This window comes from Leptopilina boulardi, unplaced genomic scaffold (assembly GCF_019393585.1).
Source record: "Leptopilina boulardi isolate dan_hultmark-lab unplaced genomic scaffold, ZJU_Lbou_2.1 LbouV2_332, whole genome shotgun sequence".
NCBI lineage: Eukaryota > Metazoa > Arthropoda > Insecta > Hymenoptera > Figitidae > Leptopilina > Leptopilina boulardi.
In genome coordinates this window covers 1066287-1086206 of record NW_026137899.1, presented here as the reverse complement: position 1 = coordinate 1086206, position 19920 = coordinate 1066287, and the positions used below count along the sequence as shown (strand labels likewise).

At 28.6% G+C, this 19920-nt stretch overlaps 1 long non-coding RNA gene across 1 annotated transcript; it reads left to right on the top strand.

Moving 5' to 3' along the window:
* The first annotated feature begins 505 nt into the window (after positions 1-505).
* LOC127285432 (uncharacterized) lies at positions 506-2730 on the top strand. The gene is made up of 3 exons (XR_007843603.1): positions 506-599; positions 2275-2413; positions 2617-2730. It is a non-coding gene; the product is annotated as an uncharacterized LOC127285432 (long non-coding RNA).
* The last annotated feature ends 17190 nt before the right edge of the window (positions 2731-19920 follow it).

The following is a 19920-nucleotide window of genomic DNA, read 5'->3' as shown; positions in this document are numbered from 1 at the left end:
ATTTGTGCTAGGAGGAGTATAGTGTCACATCGGACTATGAAATTTCAGTGCTCGAATTTTTCCCTCAGCAGGAGTCAAATAAAAAATGACTGTCTAATGTATTTATTATGATTCACATTTTTTCAAACATATATACCAAACCTCATAAATATTAAGGAAATCAGACTTCCGTTAAATTATTTTCAGTATAAAATATATATTTTAAAACATATATTGTATATTAAATATGATGAATAATACAAAGTGGAAATAGAAAAGAAAAAAAATTTTCTCCTAGTCGTTTAAAATACAGAAACAATTATAGATATCTATATACATATTCAAATTCTCAACTAGTTTAAATTCCAGTTCCAATCGATTACTCCGCAATAAATTGAGACACGCTCCATTCAGATGTTATCATAAATATTTCTCGCGCCATTTTCGTTTATCTTTTGAGTGAATTCACAGTAAAACTGGAAGTATATAGTATAGCGTTTGGAATTATGACCACACAGACATCAAGCGGCGCCGTTCAGTGAATAATCATTTCCTACAGAGCCGGAGATACAGTTGAGAATAAAATATACAAGTGAGAGAATTGACAAAGCCACCTCAAGGTATATAGAATTTTCTAACTGCTTTTTTATCACTACTATAAACCCGTATTTTCACAGAATATCCAAGATCGTTGTTACAAAGTTTTATATGACACTAACGTTTAAAAGTGAAGCCTAATTTAATAGATTGTATACGATTTAGATTTACTGCCTATCTCTATGTACCTAAAGAATGCACTTTTATTATATAAAGTCCTATTGAATTTTGCCCTTCCATAACTTTTTACAAAAGAAATATAAAATCTTTTTCCTTTCGAAAAAGGGAAACTTTCACTAAGGATCAAAATAATTGGGATTTCAATTTCTTAAAAAATATTTATAGAAGATAAAAATAGAAAGCGTGGTAGCAGTCAGCAATAAAAGACATATGTAAAGAGTTTTAATTCAATACAATAAGGCTATTTGACAGACGGAATTATTATTGGAATTTATCGAAAATTTTGACACTTAAAAATGGGATGCGTTCATCATATAAGAAATATTGGACTTTATTTCCATCCAGAAGACGTCTTTAATTCTCTATTATGGAATGAGGTTTAAATTATTCAAACGATTTCTGTTTCTGACTGTCAGTAAATAGATTTACTAATATTTTATGGATATTTTAACGATGACAATATTAGAAGAAAACTAACGTGAAACATCAATTAATACTAAAGATATAACTTTCAATCGCAGTTTAAATTTTTCGTGAAATACTTAAAAAAAAACTCTTGCGTCATACTTTTATTACAGAAAAAAACAGTAATTATTCAAACAAAGAATTGCGTCAAACAAAGTCAGTCTTACTAAATATATCATCACAATTAAATTTTCTCCAAATATAAATGTATAGAAATAAATTTTGTGTATATGTATACTTTTAAAAAAACCTACCAATTAAGTCCACCTTTTTTTTATATTTAATTATATGTGGAGGAAAAAAGAATTTAACATCACAAGAATAAATTTATATAACACATTATTTGGATGCGATTTTTAAGTAGGTCAAAGGTTGAAGGCATTAACATTAGCGACAGAGGCAAAAGGAGAATTGACGACAGGCAAGGAATTCAAATATCATTGGGTTCTCTCGTGACGTTAGGCTTCCTAACCCTCTGACGCAGGCTTCAATGCATCGCGTCGTCTTCGGTGCATTTAAATAATTACAATTCCACCAACGTTCAGCTTTGATAATTTATAGGTGCAATTCGCGTCAGTCGTGGTGCCTGCTGACTGGAACCATAGCAAATTTCGTCAGATTCAGTCAGTTTATTGTGAGCGAACACTGAACGTATATATATATATTTATATATATACATATACAGTAATCCAACAAATAGGGACGTTACATCCCCCCTTTCTTCTTTGATTCGCGGGGTGGTAGAAGGATAAGCCTGTTGTATGTTCACCACCCCGTGCTGTTCTTCTGGTCGCTTGTTATGATTGTCCATGGGGGCAATTGTGTCCCTTCGCCATATGTCCTGTCATATCTCTCGCTGCCCTTGGATCAGTTCAGTAAGCGATTCCGCTTAAATTATGAACACACCCTGAAGGGTATCTTAAAAATGGACACGAGAGCCTTAGTATTAAAAACCTATTGACTGAAATAGGGAAAATATTATCCTTCAATAACTAAAATTTATATAGTTCTCAAGTAGGATTACTATTTCATTATTAGCTGTTGTTTTTACAGGAGACATATTTAGGAAAACTTAATCTAACAGAAGACATCTACTTGAAAACAATAGAAAATTCCTACAGTGGCTGTATAGTGTGTGAAATGAGTTAAAAGAAGTGAATTATATAAAGTAAATTAAAGGACTACAATCAAGGTAAATAATAATAATAATTTTTGATTTGATAGAATTTCCATTTATCATACTTTAGTATATCTTTAAGGTCTTTTAATAGTACAGTACTCTTTGATAGAAAATTTTCCTCTTATTTCTTTACATCTAATAAATTGAAACATAAATGTTTAGGTCAATTATTATTTATATGATGAAAATATAATTACAATTATAATCTTTTTCAGAGTTTTATGTATATAAATTTAGCAATAAGGAACAAAAGAAAGGATGGAGTAAATTTTACTATGAATTAAGCGTTATAGTATATAATATAAAAATCGAAAATTTTTAATGAAGGTGTGTAATGTTTATAAATAAATTAAGATTTTTGTTTTATTGAGATTTTTTACTCAAGTAAAATTCTTAAGTCCGTTAACTATACATATTGTGAATAAATATTTTAAAACTATACCCAAGTACCACGTAATATTACAGTAATATAAAAAGGTCCGCCTTATGGTAATATTACTATAATGTTACTGTAATATTACACGTTTATTCGAAATACATAAAAATTTCAAAGTTTTTTATGATAAAACACAAAAAGATAAGAATTAATCAGTCAAATATTTTTAAGTATTTTTTGAAATTTTTTGTAATATTACAGTAATATTAACCGGTAATATAACCATGAGGTGGACATTTTACTATTACATTTTACAATAATATTATCGTGTAATATTACGTGCTACTTGGGTATGTTTCTAATTTACTTAATTCAAAATAGCGAAAAATTGAAATTAAAATGTATGTTATTTTAGACATAAATTTTTGTGTATGAAATTCAACACAAAAATGTATTAAATTTTAAATAAAAGTATATGAAATTTCCAGCAAAAATGTATGAAATTTTATTCAAAATTTTTACATTAAAAAAAAAATTATTTGAATTTCTAAATAAATGTGTTTGAAATTTAAATAAAAAAATTTGTATTAAATTTCAAAAAATGTGTTGTAAATTAACAAAATTGTGTGTCAGTTGCTTCAAACACTTTTGTATAAAATTTTGGACAAAAATTTTTAACAGTGTAGGTTCTATGTCCTAGATATCGAAATATAATATCCGTTCAAAGTAAGCAAACAGGTGCTTTTAATACTTTTCTAAATTTTAACTCACACTATTATTTATAAAATTTTATTTATTTATAACTTTAAGAAATAATTGTAGATTTTTTTCAAACAAAAATGTATAACCATTTTTGTAGACTTTGTCATACAAAAGAAGACAAAGCATTTCAATCTTTGATATGAGGAAACTTTTCATTACTTGAAAGCTTATCGGAAAGGTTCGTATATATATATATATATAAATCGATTGGTATGAACTCAATTTATTGTGAAATAGCATAGTCCATGAAGACGTGGAGGGTGTTCTATTTTAAACATCATAAAATTTTATCGTGGAAATCTTTATCTCGTGAAACGATGCGGGGTCCTGGTGCTCTGATGTGTATAAGATAAAACGCCCTACGTACAGGAGATTCATGAAATAGTCTACGGGGAAGGTGGAAGAATGGGTGGGTTTTAATAAATTCGACTGGCAGACACTATCGCCAGTTTCCCATTCCCCCAAATGCCCACAGTGCAAATTAAACAAGCGTGTACTTTTCTCCACGATAAAACTATATCCCTGCATTGACATACGATATGTATATATATTTTTCATGTCTCTCTATATCCCTCTCTTTTATATTTTCGTTAATTTTTTTCGTCAATTTATTGATGAATAGCTATATATGAAACCGTTGCGGACAAAGCCATCGAGCCGTATATAACGAATTAATTATAAAAACGAACATTCCGCTTAATCAATTATCTTCAGCATGATATGTATTTTCACAATGAAAAAACTTTTTTCATCATAGTCAATTAGGCCACACAATAAAAGGAATATCCTAGTGATATCCCAATTTTCATTCCACGGCACATATGATCAACGTACAGGAAAAGATTTCTGGAAAATTTCGGTTTCATGCGAATTCAATCAATTTTAAAAAAATCTTCCATTTTTAATTTTTGAAAACTTATGCCAGATTCGAATATAGTAACAGAAAAAATCCTTATATACCAAGATCGAATTTTTTTTTAATACAATTTTTATTAAACAGATTTTCGTACAGCTTTTTTCTTTACCATAACTTTTTATTTAAATAATTCTTATTTAATCGAATATTAATTTAACAAAAATTCTCATTTAACATAATTTTAAAAAGATTCAAAATTTTAAATACCAGAATTTCCAATTCACCGAATCTTCATATGTCCGAATTTTTAATTGCCTATATGAACTGTTATTTGATAGAATTATTAAAAATTATTCAAGCAAATAAAAATTCGGCCAAATGAGAATTTTATCATATAAAAATTCAAACAAATTAATTTCAGGCATTATTCTGTCAAGTCACCGTGGTATAAACTTTTAATAAATATAAATAAATAATGTATTGTATATTTTACAACGAAAATACTTATTAACAATCTAATATTTACAATTAAATAATTAGGTAATAAATATTTTGGAAACTTATAATAATTAATAATAATTAAATATTAATAAAAATAATTGAACATTATAAAGTGTAACGTTCACAATATATTTTTTTTAAATTAAATAAAATATCAATAAATTGTGTAGACAATAATTACTAAAAACCGTTAATTAAAAGAAAACAGTTAAACTTCAAAAATTTAATTTAAATTTTAACTTATTAATTTAGTACATGCATCTAAAGATTAATAAGTGGTAAAGTTTTTTTCTATCCTGTGTGTTTTTATTTTTCAAGTTGTTTTGTTAAGTTTACATTCATATAAATTTGTTTTGAAAGTACACATTAACTGAAAATGACCATTGCCGATATATTAAAGAATTATGAATGGAGATAATATAGGTACTAAGTAAACCCTTTGTGACCGGCAGGTATAATCCCATTACCATTATATTACCTATATTCATATATTGACCACAATCAACCTTTTCGTTTCAATCATACAATGCTCTATGTATTCCAAAATCCTTTAACAGATTTTGTCCAAACAGCATTAAACTAATCCTAATAGATGAGTTTATCCAAAATGTTTCCCTAGAAATAGCCACAGGGTGATTTATTTTCAGTGTATGTGTGTGTATTTTCGAATAAGAAAAGTTACAGCTCTTTGTTCCCATTTCCCAAGAGATCGGACTGAGTGCTACCAAATGCAGACACTTTTCCTTAAAACACCCCCAAAGAAAACGGATAAGACCTTGTCCGCCCTCGCTCGCTCAGTTTTTCTAATTTATTCCTTAAACCATTCTCTGTCGAATGAGAAATATCCCCAGACAAATCTAACGGATTTCCAAACACAATTTTCCTTTGGGAAATGTAAAATAATATTTATATATGTATATAATATACAAATATGGAAATTGCAGAGTTGGGCCATGTAAAGTTTACTGCCAATATCACTCAATTTAGAGAAACTTTTGAAATTCAGATATCAGAGAGCTGCTGAAAAATGAAAGTTTTTCACTCAAAAAAACAATTTTTATCAAACTCAATTCTTCATTTCTTTGAATATGTAAATAAATCATTCATTTGTTTACGTTTAGAAAATTATAACTTTTGTGGGTTATAATTTAAACTAGTCTTTTTTTGTTTTTGTTTTCTATTTTTAATTTTCAGGATTTATAAATTTTTTCTTTTAAATTAACGAAAAAATACTTTCAATTCATTTCATTCAATAAGTATATCATAAGTAAATCCAAAAAAGTATTAATTTTAAATGTTGACATTTCTTCTATAAAGATTTTTATTTATGTATACAGTAGTTTACGCAAGATTATTCAAATTTGTGCGTCATATTTAGGTTTAAAAATTTAATTCTTACATATTTAATTTTTAAAGCCGTTAAAGCTATACATAAATCACGCATACATTAGGTAGTTTTAAGATATAATATAAAAATAAAAAAAAATGATAAATTTTATTCCATAGTTCATAGTAGCTTTAAGTGGAATTTCATTCAATATATATATATATTATATTATATTACTTAAGTTAAGATTATATACGTCTTATTTAGCAGAAAATTGGTGCTAAACTTTTATGAGATTCAGATTTAAAAAGATATAGTTATATTTGATTCAACTATTACAGAAATTAAATATTCATTGTCGTAAAAAAATTTCTTCTAACACTCTGACTAAATCTAGTAGACAAAATATATACAATTCAATCCTTGTGAAGTTGATCTTACAAAGATGGGTGTCCACATTTTCTTTTGAAGGGTCATTTTAAACTTTTCTTTACAACTACCTGTTCTATTCCCCTGTGTCATTCGAAAAAAAGATGTCACAAAAAATAACAACACACGTATAGAATATGTTAATAGTTTCGATTTTTAACAAATTGAAAAATCATTTTTGTGAAACTATTCATTATGATGTTATCATTTAAACAAAAATATGTTCAACCGAAATAACCGAAAATTTGTTATATATAATAACCAAAAATAAATAAATCACTAAAACCGAAAATATACTATTTTACACAATCTCATGTTTAGAATAATAATAAAATGGTAACTATTTATAAACCAGCGAGATAAAAAGAATTTATCTCAATCAGAAACCAGACTACATTTCTCCTAATGTATTTTGACCTGGACTCGCCTGTATTTTCCCCAAAAAACTCAAATATCATAATGTTCATTTGTCATAACATAAGTAAAGTTGACAAAACTAGTATTTGTTATAATTTTAAGTGGGCATAATTATTTATTTATTTGTCATAACTCATTTTGAACATAATATTGATTTACCATAATTTTATTTTACATAATGTTCATCTATAATTAAAAATTAACCTAATCGATTTGGAATTTTTGAAATTATGCTTCGATTTCTAATTAGCTACCACCGAATACTAGAAACATGTAGGAGTAAAAATGTTCTTCATGACTTTAACGATTTATTGGTCAAGTGCTAATTGAAGCATCTTATTCTTAATGGAAATATAGTTTTACCATTCAAAGTTATCTACATCTTTTAAATACAGTATACATGTCTATAATTAGAAAGAACTATAATTTAAGAAGTAATAAGTAATATAGACACCATAATCTGATGTTTGTAAATGCTGGAAAAAAGTATATAGCGTGAAAATGGAACATATTTTTGTTTCCATTCTTGGAATTGAAGAGGGAGGGGAGGGGGTATTTTTTCGTGAAAATGCCAGTCACACTTGGTTATGAGCGATTAATATCAAGAAATAAACAGGAAAGAGAATCTTATGCTCGAAAGAAACAACGCGGTCATTATTCTTCATAATCATTAGGAAATTACATTGTTTGAGACCCCTTTAGTTATTGTGGCTGTTCATTTATCGAGAAAAGTGCTGACGCATTGACTTTAATCCAATGTGTTTCGATATATGTGGGGTTGGTAAAACACCAGGGAGTCAGTTCCATGAGATTGTTGAACCCCTTCCTTCTCTTATATATATATATATACTTTAGAAAATATATTGCAATGCCACGACATTGCAGGAAATAGTCTAGCGGATAACATTTAGGGTACTATGACAACTTTGAATTATGCGTTTTGTGAGCATATTTCGCTCCTTTTATCCGACAAAACCGCAAACGTTCCGGAAAAGAAATTATTATTGCCTTTCGTCTTTGGATACAGATAGAGGGTCTAATTAACTATACCAAATAGTAATCAAAAATATTTATTACATTTAGTCATTTGCATTAACAAATTTCCATTTATACAAAAGAGGTGTCTGAATAAAATCGCAGACCTCTTAATCTTATATATGAAATTTCTTTTACCTACACAAACTTTTTCAAAAAATGTTTTAGCGAAATAAAAGCTTTTCTATATTTTTTTGAATATATTTTTTGAATTTAATATGTCAACTTGAATTTTTATTGAAGAATCGTCCACTATTCATACGTGGTATTCTAATATTTTCATTGATGAAAGAATTACATGTTTTCTCAACAATTCCTCGGTGTGTGCAGCTGCTTTTTTTATAAAAACAGCCACAATGAATCGATGCATTCCTCAATTTTCCAAGTGACTTGCAACAGTTTCAAATTCAACAACAAAGAAATCATGTAAAGAATTGAAAGCGGCGCAGTCGCTTTTTTGAGGGCATCTAAAATCCATGAAGTAAAATAATCTTCTTTATCTTACGTAATAGCCGAAAAGCCCTTTGAGAAAAGAGAAATGCAAGAATTATCCCCGCTCGATAGAAAGAGAGATAAAGAGAGAGAGAGAGAGAGAGTCTGAGGCGAATACGATTCGACGTTTTACACGGTAGAATAGAGACGCGAAATTCTCATTACTTTCGTGACCTGGGGTTATGGTCGGCAAGCAAAAGGGCGAACTGCTATTATTTATAACCGAAACGGTACAAGTTCTTGGGGAGTTGTTGGCTGGTGATCCTTTCTCTCAGCAGTGGCGACTCTAAATTTATAAGCAATCCCATTTTTTTTTAGCGCTTATTCACTGCAATAAAAAAGGAGCCTTTTTTTAATAGTCATCGATTTAAATTTTGCGGCCGTCATTCGAAATCCTTTTTATAATCTGGTCATACTCTATACTTGACCAGTGGCAGTTTTTCTCAAGGTTTCAATTTGATCCTAAAATTTGGATCAAATTATGCAAAGTTGCCAAAGTTTCGATATCTGCCTATAAGTGGTATCAACTTGATCCTCATTATTTGGATCACTTTTAGAAATTAGATTAGATTTTAGAACAATTGTTATTTCAATTGCATAATTATTTAGTGATTAATTGTAATTTCAATTTAATTTTTTTTTAAATGTTTTAACTTGTGGCATTTTACTGTCATTTTTCATGTAAAAATTGCTTCTGAATCCGAATATGAAGATATTAAGATAAAGGAGAACAGCTTTTGAGATATGTATAGATAAATTTCAAGTTTTTGATTTTCGAAAAAAGTGGGTTCACTAATTTGCAATTATCTCCGGATGTAGTTGACCGATTTCAATTTGCTTTAAAGAATATTAAAGATAATTTTTCTCATTATTTTTAACAAAATTTTAGAAAATGATTTACTTTTTCTGTAAATTACATCATAAAAAATATTTCCGGTTTTTTTGCAGGACGTCAAAGTATAATCTGTTACAAAAAAAATAAGTCGTTACGTATCAAAATTGAACGGAAAATTTTGAAAACATAAGCTACAAAAAATTACTCTTTGCCAAATTTTATGATTTATTAACGAATCCAAAACTTTAGATCGTCTGCAAAAAACTTAAGATTAATTTTTATTTACATTTAATAATTTTAGAATTCCAAAAATCACATTCTAAGAAAATATAAGATGACTTCACACTGTTGAAATTCTAGCCAATAAATCCTTAGCATCTTAAAATACAGTCGTTAAAGAAAGTGCCCTACTGAATAAATAAACTTGTGACTATGAATAAATATAGACAAAGATTTAATGAGAAAGAAATCTGATTTTCATATATTATTTAATATTGTATGAAAATGCAAAAGTAAAATACAACAACCGCACTGACATCTAAAGTATATATAAGGCTGTATGGATAATAGAGTTTTACAAATAGGAGACATATGCTGGGAAGGAATAAGAAATAAAAAACATAAACTTGATAAGTTATTGTCATATATTAAAAGAACCCTCCGTGTCTTTTCACAGTAGCCAGGTATTATTTTGAAGCCTTAATTAATTTTTCACTTGGCGTGAGGAACTAAGATCTATATAGCGATTACTCAGTTGACATTTCCAGCTCTGTTAATTTATTCCCACCTCGACATATGGTAAAACCTATATGTATGTATGCGCCATTCCATGCAGCATTACTCATAGGTTCAAACGACATCGCAGGGTTGGTTATATACTAATGCACAATATATAGAACACATTTGCGAATGAGGTACCCCATCCGATAATACAAAAAACACACACACAAAGTAACCGAGAAGGGATTGCAGATCGCAAAAAAAACGAAAAGAATTCCTTGCAATGCTTATGCAAATATATACTTTATATGATATATAAATTATGTTAACGAGCGTTTGATTACCTAGACCTTTTTATAGTTGTTGCATAAAATTGTCACTTTTAATAATTGAAATATATACGTGCAGCAAGGACAATGTACCACAAAACATTCATGTTTGTATAAATCATATATACCAAAAACCTTTTTATTATTAGAGCTTTCCAGGAAGAAGAAAAGCGTAGTCGTTTAAAAATATAATAAAGCTATAAAAAGAGTTTCTAAAAGACTAATATTATGACCCAATTGGACAGAACACCTAATTCTTATTCGCGTATTTGGAATTAAATTAAATAAGTCAAATTTCAGGGCGATTATGTATTTCATAAAAATCATTAGTTAGAATTTTATTAGATATCATTATTTTTTAGACGAATATTTATTATACATAATTTTTCCTTATTCAACTTTTAATTTAACGGAATTCTAATTTAACCGAATTTTTATTTAGTATAATTCTCATCCAATCGAATTTTATGTGATTCGAATTTTTCTATTAAATTCTTAAAACGCAGAATTTGCATTTGCCCATAATTGCAAATTGACAGAAAGATTTCGTCCGGATTTTAAAAATTTACCAATTATGATACTTTTTGATAATGTCTGATTAGTAAATTTTAAAAATCATGCCGAAATATTTCTTTTAATTACTTTTATGAGACAATCATGCGCCGTAAAATTTCACTCACCCAAATTGAGATTGCAATGCTGATTTTTAAAATTATGATTAAACCTATAACAATAATAGTAGAATATATTATTAATTGTTAAAAATTACAATTAAACCTCCCAATTCTGTAGCTTGTTTAGCGCTCGGACGGACACTCTATTTGTAGTCGGGTAGATCCCTCGCTGCTACCCGACTACAAATAGAGCGTCCGTCCGAGCGCTAAACAAGTTACAGAATTGGGAGGTTTAATTGTAATTTTTAACAATTAATAATAAATTCTACTATTATTGTTATAGGTTTATAAGCGCTCTAGCCGAGCGCTAAACGAGTTATAGAATTGACAGGTTTAATTTATCAAGAATTAAATTTGGGATTTTATATGAATATATAAAATAAGATACACTGTCCAAATTCAACCTTAAAATGGAGTTAAAAAGCCATTGGCATTTTTAGAGAGAAAGAACTCGATTTGTTGAGTGTTTATTCAGACAAAGTCTAATGGACACGACGTGTGAAAGAAAAGGTGTCACGTAAACGTCATTAGTCGCCTTTCCTTTTACGAACACACAATTTAGTTCTACAGTGTGGAAAAGTAAACTCTTATTTTATAAGTTGTTACCAAAACGAGTCTGATGAAATCGTTCACGCGTCCATACATAGAAAAAAATCTGGAATCAATTTGAGTAGCGTGTATACACAACTCAATTTGAAACGTATCGAAAGTGAAACTTTTCGGTTTTTAATTTGAAACTATGCTAAAATGTCTCAAAATGAAATAGTTAAACAATATTGACTTCGAAAATAAGAAAAAGGAGAAAATATTGTGAAATAAGGAATAATTTTGCACAAATGCATAAAATATAATAATTACTAGTGGTAAATAACATGCTAGATTTAATACACCTAATTGTATAAATGGAGTGTTTTCGGGAGTTGCTATGAGTATACTGTCAGTATAGTATAGCTATGATCAATCACCATGTTTATCTTGATTGGTTTTTTTACTGTCACTATACCGTCAGCAACTCCCGAAAATACCCGCAGGCTGCGTCTTTCCGGTTCGAAAGCATTTTGGGAAGTTGTTACATTTCTATAATAATTTTACTAGTTCGTGGTGTACAGTGCAACCAATGGGCCAATACACATTTCAATCGTATTTCATATTTATTTATTTTATTTCATATTTGTCTTTGATCTTTCCATTATTAAAGGCGAAATTTCAAGGGGCGAAAAATTCGCGGCGACAAGCAGAACTACCCACACAGCACATTAAATTTCCTGAATTTGTCCTGAATATTTCATTGAAAGATTCGAAATATTTCAATGAAAGGTCCATGAAATTTTGATGCAAACATGAAATGTCCGCCTATAAGAAATATTGCAGTTCCAGTTGTCCTGAATATTTCAGCGAAATGTTGAGGAAATGTGAGGATGAAAAATTACTGACATATTACTTTTTAATATTTGCGAAACAAAAAAATGAAATATTTTACAAATTTTTAAGTGAAATATTTTGAAAAGATTATTGATTAAGATTCTAGAAATGTGCAAATATTTCTAAATTGTTAAAAATACATATTTCGGCAATTCAATTTTACTCCTTAAACATTCAGTTAACCGCCAAGAAACTTTTTTCACGATTTTTCACCAAATCATGTTTTTTTACGATTTCCAAAAATCTTCAGCGAATCTCCTTAAAATCTGCCCAGCTCTGGAGATTCATGGAATTTTTAATCCACCATAGGGTTTTTAGTTTATATAGAATCAAAAATTAAAAGAAACTACGTTTTGTAATGTAAATTCAATGTAGCACAGAAATACATATAGTAAAATAAGTTTCATTTGTTCTAATTATTCTGTTTAACAGAATTCAATTAAAAAGTTAAGAATTGAAAGTCCAGTCAAGTAAAATTTGTAACAAATTGACTTTTATAGTATATTCATGCGTACCTGAGCGGATATTTTTTAATTTAAGTATTCTATTTTTATACTTACTTTTCCTGTGTTGCATCTTACATGTAATCATTTCTTTATAATAAATAAATTGTCACTATTTAACTAAATACACCATTTTTGTCACATATTTTCACAATTAATACCTCAATTTATTTCTGTAATTCATTTTTTTTATTTTTCACAAATATATCCGGATGATATTGCCGAAATATGTATTTTTAACAGTTTAGAAATATTTCCTTTCCACATTTCTAGTATCTTAATCAATAATCTTTTCAAAATATTTCACTTAAAAATTTGTAAAATATTTCATTTTTTTATTTCGCAAATATTAAAAAATAATATGTCAGTAATTTTTTATCCTCACATTTCCTCAACATTTCGCTGAAATATTCAGGACAACTGGAACTGCAATATTTCTTATAGGCGGACATTTCATGTTTGCATCAAAATTTCATGGACCTTTCATTGAAATATTTCGAATCTTTCAATGAAATATTCAGGACAAATTCAGGAAATTTAATGTGCTGTGTAGGTAGCGAATAAGCGACTGTCTCTGTAAAGCTGGATTTTTTCAGCTTTTTAGTGATCATCCTCAAATGTTTACTATTTTTCATATGTGTTTGTATATTTTTTTGAATAATTTTTTTTAATTTTAAAATTATCAAAATGGAAAATCAAAAGGTAACTACTAAAAAATTATAATTAATTAAACAAATTATATAAATAAATATAGATTGCAAATTATGTAATGTAATGTTTAAAATGTTTTAGGATAATAACCAACAATTGATTTGTGGTGTGTGTCTGGAGCCCATTCTATTTCTAGAAGTGGTAAACCATATGTGCACTCTTCAATACACAGACACTGCCGTTGATGATAATGAATTTTATTTTGATAGAACTCCACGTAAGTATATAACATTATATAATCAAAATATAAATTTTTTTATCAAGCAATTGCTTGATAAAAAAAATTCGGAAAATAATAAAGCTCTTTTTAAAAGATAAAGTGTTTAGTTGACGTAAACCATATTTATTAATTATTTATTAATTAACTTCGAGCGCTTTTTAGGTCATGAGCAAAGTGCAAATGTTCCTTTAAATCCGCAGTAAACGTTCCTACAAATCCTCTTACAAATCTTGCTACAAATCCTCCTGAAAATTTACCAGGAAATTTTCCTCAAAAATTGTCTATAAATGTTGCTGAAAATATTCTGAAAAGTCCAGAAGAACTATAGCAGAGGTTTATATAAGAGGTCCTTTATGGAACTACATTCTTCCTCTGCATCAACGAAAAAAATGTGAAAAAGAGATATTATGGGAACAAGTCAGCAATGCATAAAAGGGTATTTAAATCTATTTATTATTTATTATTAATTATTTATCTATTTATTTAAATCTTGTTATATTTGTTTTGTAGGACATTATACTGCTGCTGATGCGAACATATGTGGAAAAATTTGAGTGACACTTTTAAAAAATGTTTATCTGCACTGTTAAAAATATTCGTAGTTTTAATATACATAAAGTACTTAAATTTAAGAAACTGCTTATATTAAAGCGAATTTATATATAAAGTATATTAAATTTCATTACCTATAGGAATCAGAATTAAAAAATTGCATTTTACTCAATTTATACATGTTCTTCTGTACAAAATAAGTTTTTATTAATAAAGCAAAATAATTTCTTGCATATAAATTCAAGTTTAAATCAATTTACATTGTCAAAATGCATATAATTCGACATTTAGAGTACTTAACATAAATGTCACATATGAGCATTAAAATTCTGGTATTTAGAATGATTTTTTGAAAAAATTTACCTCATGAAACATTATTTGTTTGACACGAACAATATATTAATTAAAGAATTAAGCACTGTTATTTCAATTTGAAATAAATTTTCAATATCAAGAAATAATGACCGTTTGGTGAAATAGGTATCTACAGCCGCCATGTTGGCACATTAAATTTAATATACATGTATCTTAGATTTCAATACCTGTAGTGCATATTCGCTTCATACGCATGTCTATTAAATTTAATACAGATTTTTTTAACAGTGTGCAGAGAGAAAGAAAAAGAGTGGCGTTGCAGCTAAACCTACTATACTTCAAAATGGCAGTATTTTGAACAAATGTCCTTTTTAATGAACGTTGACTTAGGATTCAAAGCGTTAGACTTTTTTTTACAATTATTGCAGGAATCACAGTTGATCTGCTTTTTTAAAAAATTTTCATTTTTTAAAAAAAATTTTAACCTTGTTTAAAATTTATTATGTTAAATATACATCTTGGAAATTCCATCGAACACACACACAATAAAAGGTAAAGAAAAGTCAATTTAACTAGAAAAAAAATTGTAAACAATTTTTTGAAATATTCGAATAACTTCTTTTTGAAGAAACAAAATTTCTTGTCTTTTGAACCTTAATATTATTTTATTTCTTTAGAATTTGTCATGTTTATTAAGGATTTAATAGAAGAAACAAGTTCAATAGTGGAGCTTGACGCACACGAAGACGATTCACAGAGACAGAGACACTGAAAAAAGTAATATACAGTCGAACCTGGATAAGCGAGAGTTGAAGGGAACGGCTATTTTCTCTCGCTTATATGTAGAGGTTTCTCACTAACCCAGTTTCAACTTACAAAGGTTCAGGTGCGATTTTTCTCGCTTATAGAGGTTAATGATTTAATACATTATTATACGTTCTGCTAGATTTATTACTCTTATTATTTTATTATATTTTAACAATATTTATGTACGTATTAATTTGTCATTTGTTTGAAATTAAAATCTTTATTTTGAAATATTTTATAAAAGGTGGATTCCGGCACATTGAACTTTTTCATTATTTCACTTCTTGTCATTCCATTCTCAAATTCAGTCATAATTTTAAGTTTGTCACTTAATGGAAGCACATCAATTTTTCGTTTAGACATTATTCAACTTTTCAAAATTTAATTCAACTTATTAAGGAGAAAATTATTTTAGATGTTTTCACTACGAGTATAACTGCGGTAATGTTTGATTATCTCTATTTTCATTTACGAAAAGTAAACAGATATAATAGATAGAACTAAAAACAAAAGATATTTCAATAAAATTTTAGACACAACTCTCTCGCTTACAGAGCTCCGAGAACGATTTCTCTCACTTATAGAGGTCTGGGCGAGAAATTACTCTCGCTTACAAAATCTCACTTACAGAGGTTTTTACACACTCGTCCGTAATTTTTAACCATTTTTCTGACGTATATTTCGCTGGTAATACAGAGTTGACTGTAAATTTTTCCAAATTGCCCTACAAACTTCGTAAATTATATTACTTGCTGTTGTTACACCCACTAAATATTGATAAGACATCGATACTATCGAGTCTCCAGAAGCAATAAAACCTATGCACGTATAAATTTAAATTAGCTTTTTCCCAAAAAAACTATTTAAATTAATATTATAGTTTAAAATGAAAAAGAGAGAAATGAAACCTTATGGTCAGAGTTAACCGTTGAGCAGTTGATATAGGTATTTGTATGACGAGTTCTTTGTGTATGTCTGGACCAATTAATTGGAGCAAATTTTCTACTTGTGTTGTAGACATTCTTAAATAATTATTGAACCTTAAATCTTCCAATTGAAGTGTGGGAAAAATCGCATTGAAAAATCCACTTCTCTCTCTTATTTTAAAAATTGGAGCTATCCAGTATTTTTTCTTTTTATATTTTCGTTTTTTATTAGCAGTAAACAAAATTACTGCTAATGCAGCAGATTTTCTTTTTTGTATTACATTTTGATAATAATTATTACATACTAACAAATAGTTAATGTACCATTCGATGTGTCATATATAATAATTATTATACCATTCTTCGTAATCGCTTCAATTATTAATTATATTAATAATTTCCATAATAAATTAAATAAATTTAAATCATTCAGGTTTGACGTTTATTTAGGTTATTAAAACAAATTTTCAAATCGCCGCTGTGCCAGGGCGCTTCCACAATCACATGCTTTTTCATTTTGCTCTTTGCATTTTGCTCTTGCTTTCTGCGCGCGCAACCTACTTATCAGTCGTCAAAATTAATTAAGTAATTAATTACTAATTAATTATATGTAATTAAGTAGTAATAATATTATACATTAAACAAATTAATTGATTACTACCTAATGTAAGAAATGTATACATATGGGCAAATCCACAGAACCGGCCGATTTCATGTTACTCACATATTTTTCTATTTTAGAAGTATTATATTAATTATTTTCATACTTCAACCATTTTGTAATATCTCTGAGAACCTATTGAAATAAGAAAATTGAATAAATGTGAACCTTCTAGTCTTTTATAAAAAATAAAATCGAATTAAGTAACTTAAAAAATGAAATTTACGGTGTTACTCCAGGTATAAATTTTAATTCTTATAGGTATAACGTGTTCGGCATAGATCCGAACAATTCCAAACTGTGGTAAATTATAGTTTACTTATTGAAGAATGTTTTGAAAGTAATAAAAAATATGTGCTCTTAAATAAAAAGAAATGATAGTCGTTGAAAGTAGCGTTACTCATTATTTTATAATAATGAAATGTCTATACATTTTTGTAAATATCTTTTGCGGCGATTATTCGACTTGAATTTTTCAAATTGGAGCTTATTGCTTGTGTACAGACGAACAAATGTATGTATCATAGAATAGAGTGCAATCAGAATTAAAGAAAATATTCCAATAATTATCACTCTATGTTTAAGCGTGAACCATTTTCAACTTAGCCTTTTTTCAGTAGCACAACTACAGGGTAAAATATGATGAGTTGAAAACATGTGTGATTATATAAAGACATTATTATAATTCTTGTATGCAAACGCCAAATTATATTTTCAATTTATAACGTCTAAAAATTAAAAATAAAAAAAAATTTATCGAAATTTAACTAGCTAATCGTGAAAAATGAATTATCCTTTCATTTGTTTTATTTTCAAAGTTATATCAAAATCGATGTCAATAATGTCAGTTTGTTGGTTAAAATAGTTAATATCAAAATTAGTAAGTAAACAATTTAATTTACAGAAATAAAAAATTAAATGCTAATAAATAAAATATATAATAAAATATGATAAAATATAAATAATTTATTTTTGATAATTAAAAAATTAATTATTTGTATTTGGTCATATTTTATTATTCAAAATGTTTTGAACATATTTCAAATAATATATAAAAAAAACAAAGAAATGCCATTTTTAATTATAATTTCAAGAAGAAAAATAATATTTTCGTTTTTGGCTTTCAACTCAAACGGCATTAAAATAAAATGAATCACGCAAGAAGATAAGTGTTCTTGAATATATTTTAAAGAAAGTAAACCATAAATAAAAGGTGTGCTTGCTATTTGGAAAATTTTCATCTTGATAAGTAAAAATCGGCCGGTTCTGTGGATTTGCCCATATAATCGTAATAGTCTAGTGATGTATGATTCACCGTTTACGAATTTACACGACGTGTTTCGCCGAATGTGATGAGTCTGCGACGAGCTACCGTGAAACCTTGACTTACAATAAAGTACTTTATATAATAATCCTAGTTTATTCATTTTCAGAAATCAGAAGTGGGATAACAGGTCGCATTGCCCTTTTTATTTTCTTTTTTAAAAAAAAGCCATTCGGACAATTTTATTAATTTTTATTTTAACAAAAAAACTATAAATTTGCTCGTCGTAGAAACTCAATTCTGATTAGGAAACACGTGTTCGCGATTCAGTGTGAAGTTCGTGTTTTCCTGACTTCTGAGTCAAATATTAAATTCTGGAAAAGTAGTTTTGTTCCGCTTTCGTCCACTTGTGAACTACAACTTGTGAAATACGGGTTCAATTGTGGAATTGTGAACAGCTAAAATTTAATTTAAAATGTTCCATTATGGCGGTGTGTAATCGCATCAATTGGTGTCAATAGTGAACGTGCTGTGGCGTGACAATCGCTCTGATCGTATAAGAGTCGGTTCTTTTGACGTCGATTGCGTGTTCGGGTAATTTCGTCTATTCCGGAAATAGTGGGCAGAGCCTTACTCCCACTCTATCCATGGACCCCACCACATTCACGGTAGCAACTCTTAAGTTTGTGGCCAGAACTTTTGGGTTGTCAACTGCTGGAAGTAAAGCGGAGATAATAAGAAAACTGCAGGAACATGATCCTTCTGATGAGTGGATGCAAGCGGCGGAATTACACCAAACCGCTAATGGAGTGCAACACAGCCGTAATGATGAGCATGTTATGGACGGTGCTGATGATTTACAGGCTAGAGAAATTGATTTGATGAGACGAGAAAATGAGTTGATGAGTCGTGAACTTGAGCTTACGAAGACGCGAATTGGAAGCTTTGAGGAATGCAACACCTACTGTTACCAATCAACAGGCACCGCCTCATTCAAGCATTAACTCCATAAAAGATCTTTTGAGCGACTTTGAAGGTGGAGGCGCTGATTTCCGAAGATGGAGAGACCAATTCAATCTACTTAAAGACACTTATAGATTGAATGATGATCTCGGACGACTGTTACTCGGATCTAAATTGAAGGGGAAAGCACTTCGGTGGTTTCACTCCAAAACAGAGTTTATTGGAATGACGACGAATGAATTAATCACTGAAATGGAGTCCATGTTTGATCACCGTCAAGATCGAATGACATTGCGAAGGAGGTTTGAAGGGCGCCTGTGGAAGAATTCTGAGTCATTCAGTGACTATTTCCATGAAAAAATGATTTTAGCCAATGCAGTCCCTATAGCAGATGAGGAGTTACTGGATTATCTGATAGATGG